At 38.8% G+C, this 23,302-nt stretch overlaps 1 protein-coding gene across 4 annotated transcripts in view; it reads left to right on the top strand.

The window, feature by feature from the left end:
- The window catches only part of CRACD (capping protein inhibiting regulator of actin dynamics), a 274,397-nt gene that overhangs the window by 139,165 nt on the left and 111,930 nt on the right, over positions 1-23,302 (top strand). The gene's annotated exons all lie outside the window — the stretch shown is intronic.

Raw genomic sequence — 23,302 nt, 5'->3', positions numbered from 1 at the left:
AAATTGTAGTTCTAGAGATCAGAAGTCTCAAATGAGTCAGTAGGCCTGGCTCCTTCTGGAGACTCTAGGGGAGAATCCCTTTCCTTGTGTTTTTCAGCTTCTAGACGTCACCTGCCTTCCTTGGCTTGTGGCCCCTTCCTCATTCTTCAAAAACAGCTGCAAAGCATCTTCGTCTTCCTCTCTTCCTCCCTTCCTTTGTTCCTCCCTCTCTCCCTCCCTCTCTCTCTGTGACCTCTGCTTCTACCATCACATCCTCTCCTGTGATTCTGACATTTCTGTCTCCCTCTTATAAAGACCCTTGTGAATACACTGGGCCCACCCAGATAATCCAGGCTCATCTTCCCACTGCAACATCCTGAACTTCAGCACATCTGATCCCCTGTTCACAGTTCTGGGAATTGGAAAGTGGACGTCTTTGGAGAGTCATTATTCTACCCGCCCCAGGACATGTGTTCTGCAGCAGCACTGCCTGCAATCAGGGCGTTTGCCTCCAATCTGAGACCTGTGTGGAACGCCCAACCACCATGTACAACATTATTTCTAAGGGAAAGTGAATTCTGAGTTGTGGAACAAAACAAATGAACATCTGTGATACACAGCCATGGATAAACTGTGAACTCTTTTTATAGTAACCTTGACGGTGATAACAAAATAAAGACTAGTAAAGGCTTTCTTGTACATAAATCTGCTAAAACTCCCTTCTCTCAGTCCCAGATGTAGAGCTCTTGTTTTCACAATACATCAGACAAATTGTGTGCTAGAACTGCCCAGAAGAAGTATTTTCTGTCAAAGTCAAGACCTTTTAAACTGTATATAAATATGAACCTACTGTACATTGAACTAAGAACAAACTCATCATTTTGTGATAAGTTTACTCTTTATTCAAGAAGGTATACTGGCCAGGCGCAGTGGCTCATGCCTGTAATCCCAGCACTTTGGGAGGGCGAGGCGGGCGGATCACTGTGGTCAGGAGTTTGAGACCAGCCTGGCCAACGTGGCAAGACCCCGTCTTTCCTAAAAATACAAAAATTAGCTAGGCGTGGTGGCGCATGCCTGTAATCCCACCTGCTAGGGAGGCTGAGGTGGAAGAGTTGTTTGGACCTGGGAGGCAGAGGTTGTAGTGAGCCGAGATCACGCCACTGCACTCCAGCCTGAGTGGCATCAGAGCAAGACTCCATCTCAAAAAAAAAAAAGAAGGTATACTGTGCTGGGAATTTTAACTTTTAACTATGTCATGCCCAGTGCCCAATAGATTTCAGCAACATATATCTAATTCTATAGTCACTAAGTAGGGCATGTGATACAAATGTGAAATCTGATGTGAAGACTTGTGGGAAGAGGTTCATGATGAGAAACAGTAGAGAAATGAAATGAGAGTTGAAAAGAACTCAGACCAAGAGTTAGAGAAAGGATTAAAATCTAACATGTATCATATCATGAAAATTTTGTTTTAAAATAAGCTTTGGGAAAAACAAAAACAAAACAAAAAAACACAAGCATTGTCCCATGCAGAAGAAACAAAGTACTCAAAGGAAGATCCTGGATTTTAAGTAGAATGAGTAGAATGAGAAGACCTTTTCCTGATCTGAAAAAAAGTGAACTTTTCCTTGCAAAACACAGGCATGAAAGAGCTTTGAAATTCCACATAGATTAACGATATCTGAAATTAAATGGAATGGGATAAGATTGATTAATATTAGCTTCTTCACCCCACACAGACAACACTTAACACAAGACTATGAGTTCCTCCATGGCAGGGGCAGTGTCTGATTCATCTTTGAGTGCCCAGCCGATTAGTCCATTCTCATGCTCCTAATAAAGACATACCCAAAACTGGGTAATTTATAAAGAAAAAGTGGTGTAATGGACTTACAGTTCCACTTGAATGGGGAGGCCTCACAATCATGGTGGAAGACAAAGGAAGAGCAAAGGGATGTTTCACATGGCAACAGGCAAGAGAGAGTGTGCAGGGTCACTCCCCTATATAAAACCATCAGTTCTCGTGAGACTTATTCATTGTCAATGAGAACAGCATGGGAAAAACCTGGCCCCATGATTCAGTTACCACCCACTGGGTCCGTGGCATGACACGTGGGGATTATTACAATTCAAGGTGAGATTTGTGGTGGGGGGCACAGAGCCAGACCATATCACCAGCCCCAGGATACACCATGTAAAATGATCAAAGTTTGTTATCATAGCATTGATTCATTTGGGGGAGACTATTTAAAAGAAATTGGCAAAAGAAAGGGTGTATGAGAAAAGAAAAATAAAAAGTATGGTATACAGCAGACTGTTGAGATTTTCAGAGGACATGTCTAGAGATTTTCTTCCTTCCCAAATTGTTCATTTCACTCCAGCATATAATTTTCCCCAAAAAAACATATGCAGTATGAGTAGAGAATAACAAAAGTATATTGAGATTCAGATGTTGATATTAAGTTATGAGAATCATTCTTCAACAAAATTGCAAATTGCTACTTGTTGTATACCCAGTGTCACACACATAATCAATCTCAGAGACTCACAAATAGCCAAATTGGTGTATACTCAGTCAAAGAATGCTGATAGGCTACTATGTTTTATTTAGAAGATCAGGAAGAAGAGTTTCTGTTTTTTTATATTCCAATGCTGGATCATCCTCCATCCTGCTTTTGTTGAGGTTGTAAAATCACTGAGTACAGACTATGACTTCTTTTTCTATCCTCTGTTTGTCTAGTTTGATATTGTGGGCTTTGTGGGCACTCAGTGAGTAGATGATGACTTGGATTAAATGGAAAAATACAATAAAAGCACTATAAAAGTCAGCATAGGTAGGCATAAAATGATTAGGAATACATTCTTTTACATAGTGAACTATATTGATATATTTTCCTATCTCTTTACTAATATTCCATTATTAGATGGGTCCATTGTAAAGGACAAAGTCACAGGCAAGGCATTGCGGTATACAGTGGCAAAAGATTCTATAAAAGAAAACGTGTAACTGATTTCAGACCAATCCAACAGAGGGCATTTGTAAGCCAGGCCCAGGAAATTTCATTCAAAAGCAATAATGTGCCATTCACAGCAATATGACAGTGGTAAAAACAAAAGTAGTGAAGCTTCAAAATACCCAATTATCTAGGGTGATGGGATTTAAAGTGAGCAACAAGGAGCAATTAAGCCAAGGAAGTAGCTAAGAGATACATAAAAGGAATCAAAATTGAATAAGGAATATGATCTTAGTGTTTGCATCACCCCCTAAAATTCATATGTTAAGATGCTAACCCTCAAGGTGATAGGATGTACAGCCTTTTGGGGGTGATTAGGTCATGAGGCAGAGACCTTATAGATGGGATTAATGTTTTTATGAAGGAGGCCCAAGAGAGTTCCCTCATACCTTCTGCCACATGAAGACACAGCGAGAAGGCACCATCTAAGAACTGGAAATTGGACCTTACCAGACACCGAATCTTCTGGAGCCTTGGAATTTCCAGCCTCCAGAACAGTGAGAAATACATACATTTCTGTTGTTTATAAGCTACCCAATTTGTGGCATTTTGTTATAGCAGCCCAAATGGATGGAGACACATGGAACATATAGTTCTCTGGAAGCGGATTGACCCTCTCCAGTAGTTTGAACCTCTGGGATAGATCTGGCCAACTCCAAATGGAGACATTACATTTATGCGGAGACTGTGTCATCGCAGCAATAAATTCAGTAATATTAAGAGAGGGATAGAAGTAATACATTTAGGACTTTTAAAAGTGAGACACTTTTGTAATGTTAATAGAAAGTATTGAGTTAGATCTTTTCTACTTGAGATTCTTCATGGATAATGTGAGTCCTTTAAAAGATTAAGACTTTGGGATGGAAGAGGTCAATAAAATGATATTTTGAGTTTGAGGAAATACTTTATACTGTGATGTGCAAGTAGGAGGACACATGGCTTGCTTAATACAAACAACCAGCGTTCCAGAATATGGGAGTTTCCAGGCTTAGAGGAGAGGGCAGTCAGAACATGGCTATAAATAAATATGCAGGGAAAAGATGCATCAACGCTTCATGGCAAGATATTGTAAGAAATAGCTGTAAAAGCTACACAAATTCCAAAAGTCAGAAGTTTAAAGTTTATGGAAATGCAGAGAAATGAATGCTTCAAAAATGTGGTTAGACCTAGAAAAAGTATAAGAAAGGCTAAAAAAAAAAAAAAAAATGACATGAAGGTATTAAAACAATTTAGGTGATTACTTATATCAAGTAGGAAGGTGGGTCTTAAAGAAACCTATGGGCATATGCTAGAAAAGCACATGGAATTTAATTTTTCTAAGGAAACAAAACTTAAAAATGGAAATGTTTCATAACTGAAAATACAGGAGGACAAAAATTGACCTTATATAAATGTAAATGTTTCAGAAATTATTTTTGCCTTTGGTCGTGAATCCAGGATATATTTTCCTAATAAACATCTTCTATAAGAATAAGTGTCTGTGAAAACTTTTGAGTTATTGGGAAAATAATGAAGGAAAAATAGAAAACATTATTATTATCCTGTTTTATCAACCTGTTCTCTTATCCTAAGAATATGATGAGAAATTATACTGTAATAACAGAATACAAATATTTGAGTATTAGAGATCATTTTGAAATAGAATAGATGCAATGTGAGAGGGTTGTAAATTTGGCAAGATATATTTTTCTTATGCATAGTTTAGGGATTAAGTAGTTTCATTCAGTATAAACATTGCCTCTGTTAATACTAAAAAGGAAAGTGTCCCTGAAATAACCCTACTTTTCTTTATCAGGTAGGAGGAATACAATAAATTTCTCCATCAGATTAAGGGTCAGGAATTTGATGGAGACTGTAATTCAGTGAATGTACAGTTTTTAGAGAGTGTGAAAAGCAATAACAATGTCAGTGTTTTATTACAGGTATCACTCTCTTTCCTCCATCTCTTCCATTTTTTTGCATATTATGTGATGAACATGATGAAAGGTAATGTACTTTATTTCACAGAAATGGAGGACACAGGACAGAATTGATAATGGTGGGACACTCCCCCTGCCAATTTCATAAGCTCTGTGCTCATAGATTTGCATGCTGTACTTTTTATTTCAGTGACGTTTAACAAAGTCATGGCCATGGAGGAAATTAAACTTACAAAGAATGTCCGTAATGAGGCTGTGAGTGCTGATATTTCAGGTATGGTACAAAGCAGTGACTCTGAGTTGCAAATTAATGAGACAGAAGCCCTCTATTCTATATTCTTTTTAGTGTACAAAAATACCTGGATTTACCAATAGATAAATTGTGCAATAACCTCATCTGTCTAGGACACATCAAAGCTCCCAGATATAAGCAAAAACAGAAGCTAAGCAGCTTAAACAGATGCCATCCGTCCTCTGCACTGAACTCCTTTTAGGCTCTTGTTCAGCATCTAGTGACTCTGTCTTTACATATAATTCTACCATGCTTGATTATCTAATTTTCTATCTCATAAGCACAAGAAGCAATAAATTAGAAAGGAGAAGCAATTACGAAAATCAGACTCAGCAAACTAATAAGACGCTTGAAATGTGAAAGGAAGAGGCAGAAAACTTACTTTAAAATAGGCACCAAAATACTTTAAAATAGAGGGCCATTGAGAGGGACAGACTTGGATATTTATTTCAGTTTCTCCTCAAGACATCATTTTATTGCATCAAAGCTTAATAGCAATGGCCCTGAAACATCCAGTATTCCATTCAGTATATAATCTACTATAGAAAAATTTCCATCCAAAATGCTTTAATTTTCAAAAATGTTGATACTGATAGGGATAGGGGATTTAGTTAGCATCATCCTTCAATTAATACCAGATAAATAAGTATTATCAGAATATATTACATTGAAAGAGTCCTAAAATATATCTGTTTTTTTAGTAGTGATCAGAACATTTTGATTTTATATTCCCATTTTATTTTTTTCTTGCAAAATTCCTTCCAATAACTTACAGGGAAACTGTCGATGATTGGATTTATCACACTTTCTTGGCAGAGACAAAAAAAAATAAATGTAGCTAAATCATTCTTGCCAGTTAATTTCCTCTGTGGGGTATTTTTTGCCTTGTTTTAGTTAATTTAGAGCACAGTGTCTCTCCCTTTAAAAAAAATAGTAGGTTGAAAATAGCTTACTTAGATGTTACACACTTTTCTCTTTAGTAAAGTAGAAATCAAAGTTAGGAACAGGAGAGCTAGACATTCTGCAACATGCTAACACTAAACTTCTCTTTCTTCCCTCCTTCTTTCCCCCACATCACCAACACACTTCCTCTGGCCAATATGTGACTTTACAGTGTGTTTGTGAAAGCCTGGCCCAGCATAATTTTCTGTGACTCAGACAATGAGGCTTTTACCACATCTCTAGGGAGGCTACAACGTCTATTAGACCTGTCTATTTCCTTGTTGTGTAGGGTGATTTCTTTTTGTTGTTGTTGTTGTTTGAGACGGAGTCTCGCTCTGTCGCCCAGGCTGGAGTGCAGTGGCGCGATCTGCGCTCACTGTAAACTCCGCCTTCCGGGTTTACGCCATTCTCCTGCCTCAGCCTCCCCAGCAGCTGGGAGTACGGGCGCCCGCTATCTCGCCCGGCTAGTTTTTTGTATTTTTAGTAGAGATGAGGTTTCACCGTGTTAGCCAGAATGGTCTTGATCTCCTGACCTTGTGATCCGCCTGCAGCGGCCTCGCAAAGTGCTGGGATTACAGGCGTGAGCCACCGCGCCCGACTGGGTGATTTTTTTTTAATTTAAGAAATGTATTTTATTTTTCAGGATTCTATGACTTCTTCGACTATATTATTTCTTATCGTCCCTCATTAGAAATCACTAATTTACTTTGCTGTGTGATTCATCTGCACAGTTCCACCGTTACTTGTTGGTATTTAGGAGCGTAAAGGAGTTGATCTCTTATTTACATCCCAAATAAACCAGATTCCATTTTTGGGAATCAAAAACATACATATAAAATGGCGGTACATCCACTATACATCTTAAGCTATCATTTCTTTGAAATATAAGAAAATGTGCAGCCCATTGACCATGAACTTCAAAAAGAAGAGAGGGAGGGGCACTTTGTCCTAAGGGAATTTGTGTTATCATAGGTCTTTGACCTTAGAAGTTGGCTCTAGCATTAATCAGTGAAGAGGCAGACCCGTAATAGTCTCATTCCTACTCTTGTATAATACAGCAAGATATTCTACCCATCTGGTCCTGGAGTAGGGCGGAGGCTCGTGTTTAGTGTGGAAATATTAATAGGAGGAAACAAAACAATTAGAAAGTATGCACTGGACTACTTAGTACCTGTGAAGAAGTGGAAGCATAAAACCTTCCAGAGAAGAGCTCTTACTCTCTATACATGAGAGTTTGATTATCTACTCTGTGCCAGGTACTTTGCTCTGTTATTTCACAAGTACCGTTTTTCTTAGAGTCATGGCTGTGTCCCTTTATTGTCTGTAAGATGAAAAGAGAAAATGTGTCCCTTCTCATGCTGACTGAAAGTAAAAAAAAGACAATAAAAATTTGTGCTCTTAAAGTTGAAGGGGAAAATAAATAGTGTAGAAGAAATAATATATTTTAAAATAAGACCAAAGTATTAACGTTAGGGGACTAGTTTTTGTTTTGGTGACTCATGATTCAGATTTCATAAAATCTGAGGAGCCATAGATTATTTAGTGTTCAGTAGTCAGTTTCCTGTTTTTCATTCATTATTTACTTCCTTACTTTTTTTTAACCAGCTACTGGGTTTTTGTTTATGTTTTGGTGGGCTCCTTTTCACCTCCTCTGGAATGGAGTGTCATTTTGGGTGCAGTCAACCCTGACAGCTTGATGCATATATAGTAGGCAAGCCCACGAGTTCTTTAGGAGTGGGCTTGCCTGATACATGTGTGTTACAGGTGTTCCTCCTGAGTTACACTGCCGTGGAAGGATGATCAGGGGAAAAAAAAGCCACTTAAATGAGATGTTGCCCACAAAAATACTATCAGAGTAGCAAACTGAAAGTAGAAGTGCTGAAATGTTGTGGCAAATATTCTATAAAGCAGGCCACTAGCCTTTTTTTTTTTTTTTTTTGCAAATGTTTGGTTATATAGATATTTTCACTCTAATAGCATCTTTCTCATGCTTTTATCGGCAAGTTAATTTTGGGGTGAGTAACAGGCTTAAAGAGAACCTGCCCGGGCACAGTGGCTCACGCCTGTAATCCCAGCACTTTGGGAGGCCGAGGCGGGTGAATCACAAAGTCAGGAGTGTGAGACCAGCCTGACCAACATGGTGAAACCCCATCTCTACTAAAAATACAAAAATTAGCTGGATGTTGTGGCACGCGCCTGTAATCCCAGCTACTCGAGAGGCTGAGGCAGGAGAATTGCTTGAACCTGGCAGTCAGAGGCTTCAGTGAGCCAAGATCGTGCCACTGCACTCCAGCCTGGGCAACAGAGCGAAACTCCATCTCAAAAAAAAAAAAAGAAAAAAAAAAGAGAGAGAACGTAATATTTCTTTATGCCTTTAGTTTGAAATCTAACCAATATTGGTGTGCTTTATATCTCACTCCCTAAGAACTTGTCAAGTTCCCTTCCAGAAAGACATTTTCTCTTCTTTGAGCTTCCAACGACAGATTTCACATCACTGCAAGTTAAACTTCTGACTTTCTAGGATCCCAAGCATGGAATAGTGTCTCTATCCATAGACTAGATGATAACATAGAAATATTCTTTTGTTCCCATTTATTTTGGGAATAAAAATGGATTTCATTTTTATATTTCTTTTTGAAAAGTAGAAACTTCAAACATTCAGAAGTCTTATTATTTTTTACCAAATTCATTATAGCAAAACAGTTTCACCTTTATGTTGGTGATCACACTGGCTTCTCTTTGAGCATCCCAGATACAATATTTGTTGTAAGTTCTCCCTTTCTTTGTGACTTAGGATTCAAATAGAAAGTTCTAATAGAATAGCCAGTCCCCAGAGAGCTCTCATTCATTACACTATGCTGTTGATAAATGGAATTCATTTATCCTCTGTGGCTTTTTAATTAAACTAGAACCTCATTTTTTATATGAAACAGTTCAACACAACGAAATCTTCACTAATCATCAGTTGGAAACCCAGAACCTGAGTCAGATTAGAAAGAAAAAGAGTGAACATCTGTATCTATACTTTCTCTCTCAATATTAACAGTTAGTTCTAATAAGCATAATGCGAGCATTGATCACTCTACACAGAGGCTCTATAAGTTGCCATAGGATATGAGTCACCCAGAAGTTTTTAAATATGCAACACTCATTTCACTGATGCTTTAAGAAGCTACTTTCAACTGTATGCTCATCAGATATTGCCAAGAACAAGAAATTGGAAAGAGGCTTGTCCTGCTATAGCTTTTATATATTCTACTACCTTCCAGAAGTTTTAATATAAAACTACTGAGAAATTAACAAAGAATACACTGTAGTATTTTTTAATAGACTTTATTTTTTAGAGCAGTTTTAGGCTAACAGCAAAATTAAGTAGAAAGCATAGAGAGTTCCCCTACACCCTCTGCCTGCACAGTGTAGTATTTTAAATTTTAAAATTCACTTTCAAAAGTGAAACAGCTTTATTGAAACATAATGCACATACCATAAAATTCATCTTTTACAAGTATGCAATTCCATGTGTTCCCGCATATTCACACAGTTGTGCAGTCATCACCCCTAATTTCAGAATTAAAATTTACTTTTAAAAAATGAAATTAAAATATCATTTAGGGAGTTTAAAGAAAAAGACAAAAAAATACTCATTTCTCAAACTCACCATTCAAACCAAACTCTTGCTATTTTTTGGTGCATTTTATTTCAGCTTTTCTTAACATCCAGGTATTTTTATATGGACTAATGAGAGAATTAATTACTTTTAAAATTTCTTATGAGCGTCTTTGGCTCTGTCTCTTTAAGGCTCCTCAGAGTGTGCTGAGGTGTGCTGTGATTTTACTGCTGTGTGTACACATGAAAATGTTCAAGTGAAGAAAATAACTTAATGGCTACATATGCGGTGATGTGATGCTTTCTAAAATAAACCGTCTCTCTTTATAATTGAACTTTGCAGAGCACTGTTAGAGCTTTAGACTTGCTGATAGATGTCTTTTGTTCCTGCATTCTAGGGCATGAAAACAGTAAGAGCTTAAATTAATTGATAAAACTGGCATGTCTTTAGATGTTGCTCTCCCCTTAAACTAAGGGCAAACTTGGCACTGGGCATTGTGGAGTGATTTCCACTCGCATTGATGGGAGGACTGAGCAGTGAGCATGTAAGAGGGAACAACAAGAGAAAGACAGTCAATGGGAAAATAGACGGTGGGTATGAAATGCATTTACAGAAGTTTCACAGATAGCCAAAGAAATACATGAAAAGATGCTCGGGGCCTGTAAATGAAAACAGTTTTTCAAGTCCATGGAAACAGTTTTGAAAACTGTTTTTCAAGTTCATAGAAACAATTTTGAAAATTGATATTGTTAAGTGCAATGAAGGATTTGGGTAAGTGGATACTCGTGCACTATGAGAGTGTAATTCATTGACCCTATTAAGAGGCTGATTCAATAGCATGTATTAAGATTCAACATTTCTAGTCTCTTAATTGAGGAATACCACCCTTAAGAACTTTGCAGAAGTAAGAGCATATATTAAAACACATGTACAAGGTTGTTTATTGAAGCCATATTTGCAATAGTAAGAAGTTGGAGACAAGTTATTGTTCAGCATTAGGAAAACTCACTAAATAAATCAAGATACAGATGGCCATTAAAAAGTATGTGGTACCTGTGTATGTACTGCTTAGCACACATGTGCATGATATATTTTTATGTGATTAAGTGGAAATTACAATTCTCCTTTTATTTACAAAAAGTACCTTTGTAGCTAAAGCTGTTTATGTGTAGGAAAATTGGGGTGGAAGATATTTCACTTTTTATTTTATATGTTTTTAAAAAATTGACTATGAATGATTTTTACTTGTTTCCTTTTTCCTGTTTTTCAAGTGACATCCTTCTTTTTTAGACAGAGTCTCGCTCTGTCACCCAGGCTGGAGTACAGTGGCACAATCTTGGCTCACTGGCAACCTCCACCTCCCGGGTTCAAGCGATTCTCCTGCCTCAGCCTCCCAAGTAGCTGGGACTACAGGAGCCTGCCGTCACACCCGACTAATTTTTCTATTTTTAATACAGATGGAGTTGTGTCATGTTGGTTAGGCTGGTCTCGAACTCCTCACCTCAGGTGATCTGCCCACCTTGGCCTCCCAAAGTGCTGGGATTCCAGGTGTAAGCCACCACACCCAGCCTCAGCAACATTCTTAAGCTTTCCAAAGATAAAAGATTACAACAATTTGAGCTAGGCTAACAAAGTATTGTCAAGTAGAAGTCTTTGAGGGACAAACTTTAATGAATAGGTTTTTAAAAATTCTAATTAGTGTGTCAGCAGCTTACATAGAAAAAGATGTTTCTAAAGTATATGGAAATAGTTTTTACTCAGATTAAACCTTCTGAAATAGCTTTTATTTTTTCTAATAAAAGTATTTTATGATCAAACTGTAAAACATTTTGAAAAGAAATAGGAATATAAACATTATAATAACAATCACCTGATTCTATCACCTAGCAATAATAGTAGGCTAAATCTTAAGACTAACTTATGGTATCAATTTGAAATTTAAGGAGATTTTATTTTCACCATGAGAGTTTGCTTCACCCTAATCAGTTTGTCTAATTGCTGAAGTAGGTGGGGGGATATGTACAATATTAATGAAATTTGCTGAATGATTCCTAGAGAAAAATCAGCTTTGGTAAGGCATATTGCAATAAGAATTAGGACAGAAGTACTGCAAAGTAAAAAGAGGGAAAGAAGAAGGCAGTCAAGTATGTCAACCAAATTCTAAAACTTCACATTATTAAAGAAGACAGTAGACATGTCTGTGATCCAGCCAGCAAGTAAAGAAATTTCTCTTTGTTTCTTTCTCCTGCTCTTTTGCACTGGCAGCCAGCTATAATCAGCAAGGGGCTGGCCAGGTATGAACAGGACCAGCACCAACCACCTGGGGCACTTGTGCCATTTTGTATCTGGAAAGTAATTCTCTGAGTGACTCCTCACAATATACTCATACTTGTAAGAGGACCAATTGGATTACAGAATTAACCATCAGAACCAAAGCTTCTGACCCTGGCAGTATGACTTCAGTGTTCCTCTTTTCATGATGGACCCTGGGTACTCTGCCATCATCAGTCCATAGTTTACAGGCAGGTCTGGGCAGTAGCTTCTTGAGGTTCCTTCCTTCCTTCATTCCACTGTCCAGAATTGCATATTGAATTGTGCTCCCAGAGGCTACAGCATTGAGTAGTTTCTAACTCCCCAGCACTTTACTCTGGCATCCTCACCTTCAGGAAAGGCTACATAATTTGCAGGGTCCAGTGTAAAATGAAAATGTGGAGCCATTTGTTCAAAAACTAAGAACTTAATGAAAGCACAGCATGAAAACAAGCACTTTGGGACTGCATAGATTGCATGCCCATGAGGCTGGCTCTGCCCACCTTAACCTTACCTCCTGACCAGAAGTAACCTATCACCAAGAACAGGCACATAGCTAGCACCTCCAATCCGCCTTTTCTTTGCTGAATTCATCTAGTACCTGCCTCCATACGAGGCCACTGGCCTTCTAATCCCTGGTACAAAACTGCTCTTTGAGAATGAGAGAAATGTGTCCTCTGTAGACAGATGCAGCCCCCTGGGCCCATGACTTGAAGCCTTGTGCATATTCAAAAAAGACTGCCCTTCTTTCAGATGGACACAGCCCTGTGCTGGGGCCTGTAGCTGGCACTTGGTGAGTGGCAGGCAAGCCGGATTCTACCTGCCTCCAGCATTCTTGGCTGGCATCCTCATGCAGGGAACAGCCTACATGATCCCACACAATCTCCTTGAGCAAGGAACAACCTGGTTGGTCCATTGCCACAGAGTGGCCAGATTGCTGAGCTAGTATGTCCTTTCTCCTTAAGAGTTCCCACATGACAATCAAATCCTTGGATTTGGGGTCCTTGACTACCTGGGCTTCTCTGGTTTTTACTCTAGGCTGTAGCTCTTTGCCCTTTTTGTCGGTTGCTTTGTTCACTTATTTTAAAAATTCCTTTTCTTGTGATTAAAAATTATCTCTTATTGGGATATGATGTTTCATCTGCCTACCTTTGCTGAATGAGTTTCTTTAGTAGCAGACACAGAGATCCATTAGACTCTCCTGTTTTTCCATTCCGAGTTGGTGGGTGTCTCAGTCCATCTTGTGCTGCTGTAACAGAATACCCACGGACTAGATACCTTGAAAAGAAAAGAAATTTATTTCTTACAGTTCTGGTGGCCGGGAAGTTCAAGGTCAAGGGGCCTGCATCTGATCATTCTGCTGCGTCATCCCATGGTAGAAGGCAGGTGGGCAAGAAAGCACACTGAGCAAGACAGACGGGGCAGAACTCATCCTTTTGATCAGGAACTCTCTCGATAATGGCATTAGCCCACTCACAAGGGCTTAGCCCTTTTGACCTGATCACTTCTTAAAGATCCCACCCCTTAATGCCATCACAATGGCAATTTAAACATGCGTTTTGGAAGGAACATTCAAATCATACCTATGGGGTTTTAGGTTTCACTCCGAAGATGATATACTTTTCAAGAAGGAGATGAACTTAAAGAAATAAAAAAGAGCAAAATAGATCATTATAATCTTTCTAGTATTTTGTAATTCCTGGCTGGCTTTACTTGAGAGTAAGTGGGGAAAGGTAAAGATTGAGGTAAGAGAAGAAAATAAGTCAAGTCAGGTCTTGAGAGGCTTTTAAAACTGGATTCTGACATTAAAAATTAAAAAGACACCCAGGTACAGTGGCTCATGCCTGTAGTCTCAGCACTTTGGTAGGCCGAGGCAGGAGGATCACTTGCACTGAGTTCGAGACCAGCTTGGACAATATAGCAAGACCTCATTTCTACACAAAATAAAAACTTAACTGGGTATGGTGGCATGTGCCTGTAGTCCCAGCTACTTGTGAGCCTGAGGTAGGAGGATTGCTTGAGCCTGGGAGTTTGAAGCTGCAATGAGCTATGATTACACCACTGCACTCTAGCCTTGGCAACAGAGTAAGACCCTATCTCAAAAATAAAGAAATAAATAATAAAAATACATCAGATTCCCTTGCTTTCCCATGCCCCCCTCCAAAAAAAAATAAGTGATACACACACCCAGAAAGAGTTATAACAGCTAGAATGCTGTCCATATGGGTCCTTTAAAACCCTGTATATGTTCCTACTGTGAAATTTTATTAGGGTAGCAGGAGAGTCTTGCTGAGTTGCTACTTGACCATCTGGCCTGATATTCAGACTGCAGTAAAGCCAAAGAATGGGTCCAGGTGGTACAGGGACCACTGGGATATACCCTAAAAGAGCCACAGTTGTCTAAAACAGAATACCAAGCCCCGATAAACTGTTCCAAGCAATTTTACAATCTGTTTAAATATTTTTTTTATATGTGTGTGTTTAAATGCAAACATGCGTGTGTGTGTGTGTGTGTGTGTGTGTGTGTGTGTGTGTGTTGGGGAGAAGGCTGAGAGTTGAATCCAGTACTCCATTTTAGAAAAAAGTACTTTTTTATTTTTTAAAAAGTATTTATTCGTTTATTTAGAGAGACAGTCTCACTATGTTGCCCAGGCTGTTCTTGAACTCCTGGGTTCAAGTGATCCTCTCGCATCAACCTCCCAAAGTGCTGAGATTACAGCCACGATCTACCATGTCTAGCTGAAAAAAGTACTTTATTTTATTTACTTGTTGAGGTCCTCAGATTTGTTTGTCATTTTTAATGGTAACAATTCAGAATCTATGATTTTGAAACAGATTTTGGTAATCCCATAGCTCAGTATTCTACCCATGGACTTAGAGATACTGTGTGTGAACAGATTGATATAAAAAGATGTATGTGTGTATGTGTGCTTGCTTCCCTTTTCTCTAGATCAATCTGGAATTTATAGAAATATGGAACTTTCACCATGAAAAGTATTTAAAGCCAACTAGAAAGATATTTTCTTTGATTTTTATTTGGAAGCATCCTTTTCCTCTTCCATATTGCTTTGTTCCTGACAAAATAACCAGTTCTCTAGGTTAGAATGAATTAATATGTGCCTGTTTTCCCTGTTAGGCTGTAAGTTTGACCATGAAGAGACTGGAAATAACAGTAGCATAAATAACATAATTTATTTCTCTCTCTTATAACAGCTCAGGGACAATCTGGTGGCTTCACTCTGTAAGGACATCTGGGACCCAGGTTCTTCACTCATGTGGTCCAAAATGGCTTGCCACTACATGCATGCTCTGAGAAGCAGGATGAAACAAGGGAGGAAAAACAGTATATGCCTTCCCTTTAAGCACACATCCTGGGAATTGCCTGTATCCCAGTAATTGGAACTTAGCCATAAACATAATGGCAGACAGCCAGGTGCCCAGCTACAAATCATGGGTGTTTAGCATTATTGACAGCCATCCGTCTCTGTTACACTTATCTTTGACAATATGTTCTGCTCATCACATCACTTTTTATAGGAGATAAACAAAACCTGGTCTGTTTTGGACCTACTTGCTTCCTTAAAGTTCCAGTTAGATTATGTTGCATTTAGCATGAGTCCATTTTGGTTTGGTTTTGTCTACTGGGGCCTAGTGCACAAGCTCAGTCCAAAACAATGGCCTTCCATCTTTTGTTTAAAGATTCTCCCCTGTTGCTCACATTGTCCCTTAGGTGAGAGTATAACCAAAACTGAAGGCTTTAGTGCCACTCTCATTTATCATCATTTTGGGTTTGCGGTCTCAGCACATCATTCATAAGTTACAGTGTCCTCATGGTCGCGCATTTCTTTGTTTTTCTTTTTCCAGTTGAAGAGACACCATTTAACATTCTAGAGATGGCTACATGCAAACATTTAAAACTTGTAAGAGAATACAGTGCACCAGGGGGACTACTATTTTGACTGTCTGGAGGATAATACCACGAGTTTGGAGTATGCTTCTTAGCCAGGGTCCCCGTGAACCCAACCAACTAAAATAAAATACGTCAAAGAATGAGCTAGATAAGGAGTATGCTCATCAAGAAACAAAAACAAAAAGCAGCCTGTTCAATTCCTTACAACTGAATCTCTATAATACCCAACATATTCCTCCATGTGCAACTAGAAGTATCAGCAATTGTACAGACACCTCTGTTTAGCCAGTAAGTAGTCTAGGATAATTCTATTATTTAGCACAACTTTAGCAAGAGAATGTAAAACTATAGCCTTTACAGTAGAGTCTGTTATAGAGACTATGATGAGAGGTAAATTTCAAATCATTGCTTCATTTACTCCAAACCATGAAGAAAGAGACCTAACATGTGATGCCTCTCCAGGAGAGTGAAGGCCTCCTGGCAATGTTCTCATTAACTTGTGATGTGGTTTAAGGGGAGTGGACCAGTGTTCTGACTGATTTTGAAGCAACAAAGGTACCATTAAAGTTTCTTGGCCACAGTGGCCCTTCATCTCCCATCTATCAAGGCATAAGATTGTCCATGTATACGATTGGCTGCAAAATCCTCCACAAATAGAAGTATAATCCATGAGTACACACACGAGACCCCTTTTTCAGGTCTATTCATAGAGGCTAAGCAAGGAAAAAATTGAGAGATAAGAATTCTCATGATAGCAGAGAAGTCTTTTGTTCTTGTGTTTTTAAAACCTTTTTTTCTCATATATGTATATGTGCTTCTTTTACTTTTTCTTTTCTTTCCTTTTTTTTTTTTTTTTTTGAGATAGGGTCTTGCTCTGTCACCCAGACTGGAGTGCAATGACACTGTCTTGGCTCACTGCTGCCTTGACCTCCTGGGCTCAAGTGATCCTCCTGCCTCAGTCTTCCAAGTCACTGGGACTGCAGGCACCCCATGCCTGGTTAATTATTATTATTATTATTATTTTTTGTAGAGGTGAGGGTCTCATTATGTTACCCAGGCTGGTCTCTTGGCCTCAAGCAATACTCCTACCTCGGCCTCCCAAAGTGCTGGAATTACAGACGTGATCTCTCATGCTGGCTCTAGAGAAGTTTTGATTCATGATCTTCAGAAGAAGCTGTTCATGTCTGGGATGCCGTCTGCTTCTGGGGAAAAGCTTCCCTGGTTAGCTTCACCTTAAGGTCTCCAACGGACATACAATTCCAAGAGTCTGGATGGGCCCTTCTGAGCTGTGAGATTACAAACCAAGGTTCAAGGTCCTGAAGTTTTGCTACAGTGTGAGTAGCAAGGGCAGTCTTTCTCTGATGACATTCTCAGAAGACCCAATCTCCAGGTTCTAGATTGTGAAGGGATTGATTGTTCTCAGTCAGTGCACCATGAAAAGCTTTCTTTACCTCGTGAAAATACATTTTGACATATGCATTAAAGCATTCCAGCATTTAGTTTTATCAGAGTTTAGCAGCAGAAGGTACAGGAGGTTCTATTATTAGGTACACAGGCCTTCCACACATATCAGAATTTTAGGAATCTCATATAGTTTTACAACATATGTTAACAACATATTCACTAAAATACACCTTAAAGAAGGTTAAACATCATTTATTATTTGGCAGTGCTTCCCATATGATTTAACATATCAATCCCGTTAGCTCTCTTATGGAGGCTTCAGGGGCTCTCTGTAGTATTCCAAAATTCGAGGTCAAAAGAGACTTAATTTTGAAGTTGAAATTTGATTTTGGGAAGCCTGTCAAATATAAAAGGTTTAAAACATTTGATCAAAATAGGGTCACAGGTCATCATAAAATAGTAGTCCTTTATTTAGGTAAAGTGATAATGAAAAGATTTTAAAAAGCAAAAACATGTACTCTGTGATAGGGGAGACTCAGTTTTCCAAACAATCTAAAGACCTGAGAAAGACAGCTTGAGGCAGAATCTGACTCTCTCCTCTTTTTTATTTTTTGCCGTTTACTCAAATGGTAAACAAAAATATCTTGCTATCACTAATAACACTATAAGAAATTTTTGTTCAAAAGAGAAAACCAAATTTTACTTTTGTATTAGTGTATTATCAATAAAGCTAATTTTAATAAAACCTTATAAACAGACTCATTCAATCTCAGTCAGCTTTTGACTGCACCAGAATCCCATAACCCTTTTATAATGTCATACAATTAAAATTTTTTTCAATCTTTTATATTTTAATTTTATCTACATTCCTTTTATTCCTTCAGTTTGAAACAACCTTTAAGTAATTTAAGTAACCTTTAACTAACTTCAAACTGGACAGACTTCAAACTAGACAACTCTAGTAACTTCATCTAGACAAAAATTTTCTAACAAACATACATTTTATGCCTTTATAACTTCCATCATCAAAAGCATATCTTGCTTTTATATACTATACACAATTGTTTTTCTTACATCTAGTCTTTTTAACTACATATATTAACTACATGAACTCTTTAACCCTAGTTTTTAGTGAAATTCCTAGGAAGTAATTTTGAACTGTTTTATATCAGTATTTGTAGATAAAAGTTATTAAATTACTCTATAATTTTTTAGAAAGATGTGTCTTCCCATATTTTATTAACAGATGTAAATATATTTAGCTTCTCTATACCATACAAAAATAAGATGCCAAACTATATAAACTTAAACTTAGGTTTAATAATTAATGTTTTAATATTTTAACTTACAAATGACTCCAATTTTATGATTATGATTTAACATAACATCACTTAAAGATTTAAAATTACTGAAAACCATTTTGAAAGTAGGACACAGATACCCTCCCTAATGTTTTTTCCAAGTCCTCCTGAGTCACAGGTAGCCACCCAGCATCCAAAATGGCCGTGAGGGGCAGGGCTTCTCTGAGTCCTGAATTTATATAACAGGAGGAGAGCTCAGAACAGAAGACAGCTATGAGGTTGATGCCCTGGAGGATCCAACCCCTCTCAGAATAGCTGGGGCCAAAGGTCAGGCAGGAAGAAGGGGCCACAAAGGGCTTGACTCTGACTTATAGCTGCTGGGTGAGGCATGAGAACATGTTTCCAGACTTCACCATGGCTACCTATGCAGAACCCTCAATTCAGAGGCTCAAAACTAGAAATGCAAGATTACAGTCAAATCAAACAAGTATAAAATTATGTTTAACTGATAATTTTGAAACCATTCCTATTTTAAAAAATACCTTAACCTTTATTTTAGTTCAGGCATATATGTGCAGGTTTGTTATATAGGTAAACTCATGACTTGGGGGATTGGTGTACACATCCATTCCTGTTTTAGCAACAATTTAAAAACTAGCTACATTTACCACATATAATCACATGTGCCTAACACATATAGACATAACAGAAACATAGGCAGAAGCAGATCTTACAGATTTGTAAGATTCTTCATTTGCCACTTTTCAAAATTTCTTCCCACTATCAATCTTTTGATTGCCTCTATTATGCTTAAAACGATTGTTAGGGAGGCAACTCTAAATTTGCAGTTTTAAAGAGAAGACACAGGCAAAACAAGGTAAAAGTTTACATCTCAAAGCACAGAACTTAGATTTAAACAAAGGCAAAGTTTGTTAGGTAAACATTAATCCATTGTCTTCCCCATAATTAAAGTTCCTAGTAGTTTAGGTTCAGAGACAGAGATACCCTTACAAATGAAAATTTCCTTTATAGATGTAAATGTATTTTACAAAAGGATTTGAAGATTGCCAGTTAGATGAGATAAAAGTGTATTTGAGTTCTAAAGGTGGTCTCTTTAACTTAGCTGTAATTACTGAGTTTAGGGTGGTGCCGGTTCAGGAATAGGGCAAAGGAAGAATTCTCCATGCCTGGTCTCTGCATGTATAGATCTGAAAAAGAAGCAAGCTCACTTTACCGTAAGGCCTACCTTTTATAAATACTTTATCTAGGATAAAGCATTTTATTTGCCTTTTTTGAAGAGTCTTTAAAACGTTAAAAATATTGAAATCTTTTTAGATGCTTCTGCATATCAATAGGCATCCCTAGATGAGACTAATTTGGAAGCCCTCATTTTCAAATGCATTTCTTCAAGTTCAGTGTTGTACATTTGTAACATTCCATTGTAATTTTAAATGACCTTTAGTAAGATTTTGCCATTTCTAAAGCAGTTACTATTTCCAGGGCCTACTATAATACTTATGTCAGTGGCATTTGAACCAGAGCAACTCCATCTTGAATAGGGGCTGATTAAAATGAGGCTGAGACTGAAAGAGGATTTTTCCCAGTCACTTTGCAAGTCGGGGACCTCTGGCCAGCAATGCCCCTGCCTGGGCCTAGCTTGGCCATACTGCCTCCTGCAGGAGGAGGCCTGCCCACTCAGCCTGCCCAGGTCGTGCCTGGCTTGCATACCAGCTCAGCCCATGGCTCTTCCAGGTGTGCCTGAGCCCACCTTTGTTATAGCCTGTACCCACCTTTGGCAGTTCCTGAGTTCTTGTCCCACGTCCAAGAAGAACGAGTATATGCTGACAATTGAAGAGTGAGGAAGGCAGAAAAGAATTTTATTGAGCAAGGAAACAGCTCTCAGTGGAGATGGGATATGCTGGGGTCAGCCACCCACGGTTGGGTGGTTTCTCCCCCAGTGCGGCTGAGTCTGGGGCTTTTATGGGCTCAGAATTGGCGAGTGTGTGCCAATTGGTTTGTGAGTATACAAAAAAGGTTAAAACAAAGGCACAACTAAACATGGGCATGACAGTATAAAACACCAATTAGGGAAGGATAGGTATATGTAAAACAGGGGAAGGATGGGGATTAATTAGAGGAAAGTGTGCCAAATGGGAAGACAGGCTGTCAGTCTGGTCCATGGATGTGACTTGTAGCTTGGCTTTCAGGCTTTAAACTGTTTTGGCCTGGAGGTGGGGTATCACTGGGGACCTGCCCCAATCTGCCTAGGTATTTGAATGCCTCCTGCCACTATCAAGACCTGCTGACCTGTATCCCCAGGAGGCTAGGCATTTTTAGTTGCAGGCTGAGCTAGGAGGTTGGCACAAGATACAGGTCACAAAGACCCTGCTGATGAAACGGGATGCAGTAAAGAAGCCAGACAAAACCTGCCAGAACCAAGATGACGATGAGAATGACTTCTGGTCACCCTCACTGCTCATTATATGCTAATTATAATACATTAGTATGCTAAAAGACACTCCCACTGGCACCATTATAGTTTACAAATGCAGTAACAACATCTGGAAGTTACCTTATATAGTCTAAAACAGGGAGGAGCCTGCAGCTCCAGGAATTTCCCACCCCTTTCTTGGAAAACACATGAATACCCATTGGTTAGCATATAATCAGGAAAAAACCATAAAAATAGCCAACCAGCAGCCATTGGGGCTGTTCTGTCTATGAAGTAGCCATTCAGTTACTCCTTTACTTTCTTAATAAACTTACTTTCACTTTACTCTGTGGACATGCCCTGAGTTTGTTCTTGTGCAAGAGGCAAGCACCCTTTCTTAGGGTCTGTATCAGGACCCCTTTCCAGTAACACTTCCACATGTAAATGTTGGCATAACTGGACAGTGGAGTAGTTAATTCTTTTGAAACTAAGGATCTCATTTTTACCTCGAATCTTGGCTTGGGCTCTCATATCCCCTTGATCAACTTAGCCAATGATTTTTCCCTACCAAAGTACACACACAAAAAGAAACAAAGCAGGGAGAACACAAAAATACCTGCAAATTTCCAAAGCCTAAGTTTGCCACCCCTGCAATATTGCCATTTACTACCAGTTTCTGACCCAGTCAGATATCTAAGACCTCTAAATGGATCCAAGCCAGTTAGTTATTGGATCCATTCTGATCCTGGACCCAGCCCAGTTTCTGTCATCACTTCCAAACCCAGTTTGCATCAGAAATTTGCTCAAACAAATTCAGAGAACTCACAACACAAATCTGTGGAGCTTTGGAATCCAAGAGAGAACTTACCATGGCTCTCAGTTGCTGAACGAAAGCAGTGGACACAATGGGCCTAGCAGGTAACATCTCTTGGTCATTCAGTGCTCCTGGAGGTCTCTGTAAGCTCTACTTTGGATTTCACTTCAGATACCATCTGTTAAAAGACAAACTTTAGACAAAGTAAAGAGTTTAATTCAGACCAGGCGCAGTGGGTCACACCTATAATCCCAGCACTTTGGGAGGCCGAAGCAGGTGGATCACCTGAGGTTAGGGGTTTGAGACCAGCCTGACCAACATGGAGAAACCCCGTCTTTACTAAAAATACAAAATTAGCCAGGCATGGTGGCGTATGCCTGTAATCCCAGCTATTCAGGAGGCTGAGGAAGGAGAATCACGTGAACCCAGGAGGCAGAGGTTGCAGTGAGCCAAGATCGCGCCATTGCACTCCAGCCTGGGCAACAAGAGTGAAACTCCATCTCAAAAATAAAATGAAATAAAATAAAATAAGTTTAATTGAGCAAAGAATGAGTCATGAATCAGGGATCACCTCTACTTCACCAGCCCCTACACCCCCAATCCCCAGGCCAGAGTACATGCAGAGAGACTCCAGTACAGCCACATTTTGGAAGATTTATGGACAGAAAAAGGAAAGTGACATCAGTAAATGGAAGTGAGGTGTGGAAACAGCTGGATTGGTTACACAGTTCAGTGTTTGCCTTATTTCTGGATTGGTTACAGTTTGGCATTTGCCTTATTTGAACACAGTTTGAACAGTTGGTCACCTTTGATTGGCCAATACTTGGTGATTAGCACAAGAGTAGGTTATGCTCTGTTTACATATACAGTTGGGTTACAGTTTACTATGGGGAAACCTTTTGGCTGAACTTAAAATATGTAAAGATAGCTTTAGGCTAAACCTAGTTTAACAGCTGAATGACCAACTGAAATAAATTTTTAGGAAAATATCCAGTAAACCTGAAGATAATAAGAAAGCTGAATAGTCACATTCAGGGTAGAAAGTATGAGAAACAGATTGGTAAGACTCAGGTAATTTTCTCCTTGCTGTGAATTTCTTGTCTTAGTCCATTCAGCTGTTTTAACAAAATACCACCCTGGGTTGTTTATAAACAACAGAAACTGATTTCTCACCGTTTTAAAGGCTGGAAAATCCAAGATTGAGGCACTGTCCGATTTGGTGTCTGGTGAGGGCCTGCTTCCTTGTAGACGGCTGACTTCTCACTGTCAGTCCACATCATGAAAGGGGTGAGGGGTTTCTCTCAGATTTTTTTTGTAATTAAAAAAAAAAAAGCAAACCTGCACATGTATTTTTTTATTTAAAAAATATAGGCCGGGCA

This window comes from Chlorocebus sabaeus, chromosome 7 (assembly GCF_047675955.1).
Source record: "Chlorocebus sabaeus isolate Y175 chromosome 7, mChlSab1.0.hap1, whole genome shotgun sequence".
NCBI classification, from domain to species: Eukaryota; Metazoa; Chordata; class Mammalia; order Primates; family Cercopithecidae; genus Chlorocebus; species Chlorocebus sabaeus.
Note: the sequence above shows the minus strand (reverse complement) of the source record. Positions and strands in the feature narration are given on the sequence as shown.